The 1,116-nt window shown below is 40.4% G+C and overlaps 1 non-coding gene across 1 annotated transcript; it reads left to right on the top strand.

Moving 5' to 3' along the window:
* The first annotated feature begins 501 nt into the window (after window positions 1–501).
* Window positions 502–608, top strand: LOC127117017 (small nucleolar RNA R71). The gene has a single exon (XR_007801780.1). It is a non-coding gene; the product is annotated as a small nucleolar RNA R71 (small nucleolar RNA).
* Window positions 609–1,116: the final 508 nt, after the last annotated feature.

Here is a 1,116-nt window from a genome sequence, read left to right as displayed (position 1 = left end):
AAGGGATAAACATTCGTAAAGGTTATCATCGATGTAGGGTTTCTTAAAGTCATCATCTTCCAGTATGAGGGTTGATGGCAACTTAATTATTTTTATGATTTCTTCTTGTTCTAATTCCCTAACACATTCATCAATGATATCTATGGCATAACATGCGTCTCCCATCACAGGTGCCATAAGAAATTTCGAAAGTATAAATTCTATTTTCTCGTCACCTACCTCAAAGGTCAACTTTCCTCTCTTAACATCTATTATGGGTCCATTTTAGCTTGCATCATGTCTATAGAGCTTAGTTCATGCACTCCTCCTTGGGCTTCCTTCTTCTCAATTGTCGCTCGTTCGACTCCCCATGATTGATGGTTTTGAGCCATATCTTCGATGAGGGCACTAGCTTCAGGATAAGGTTTGTTCATCAGTGCACCGCCTGCGGCACTGTCGATGGTCATCTTAGTGTTATAGTGAAGTCCATTATAGAAGGTCTGAATGATTAACCAATTTTCTAAACCTTGATGTGGGCATGCTCTTAATAACTCTTTATATCTCTCCCAAGCTTCGAACAACGATTCTCCTTGGTTCTGGGTAAATCTAGTTATATGGTTTCGAAGAACGACGGTCTTACTTGGGGGAAAGTATCTAGCAAGGAATACTCTTCTAAGGTTATCCCAAGTCGTAATGGAATTGGGTGGAAGGGAATCTAACCATGATAGGGCTTTATCTCTGAGGGAAAAAGGGAATAATCTTAAAATTATTGCCTCAGGAGAAGCTCCATTGGTTTTAAAAGTGAATGCTAATTGGAGAAAGATTTTTAAATGTTGGTTTGGGTTCACATTAGCGAGACCTGCGAATTGTCTATGTTGCACTAGTTGCAATAGGGAAGGTTTAAGTTCGAAATTATTAGCTGGAATGGTTGGGTTTACTATACTAGAACTAGGTTCTTCATTGGATGGTTGGGCGAAGTCCTTAAGAGGTCTTTGGTTTTGATCTTCGACCATAACTCTCCTAATTCTATGAAAGAATAAACGTGCGCGAGCGTAACGTTCAGGTTCCGCTAGAGGATATACTAAGCTTCCGGTGCTGCGAGCTTTTCGCATTGACCAGCGGGTAATAGCCTAAGTC

Source organism: Lathyrus oleraceus, chromosome 1, assembly GCF_024323335.1.
Source record: "Lathyrus oleraceus cultivar Zhongwan6 chromosome 1, CAAS_Psat_ZW6_1.0, whole genome shotgun sequence".
In the NCBI taxonomy this organism is placed as follows: domain Eukaryota; kingdom Viridiplantae; phylum Streptophyta; class Magnoliopsida; order Fabales; family Fabaceae; genus Lathyrus; species Lathyrus oleraceus.
The sequence above is the reverse complement of the archived record's forward strand: the minus strand, read 5'-3'. Positions and strand labels throughout refer to the sequence as shown.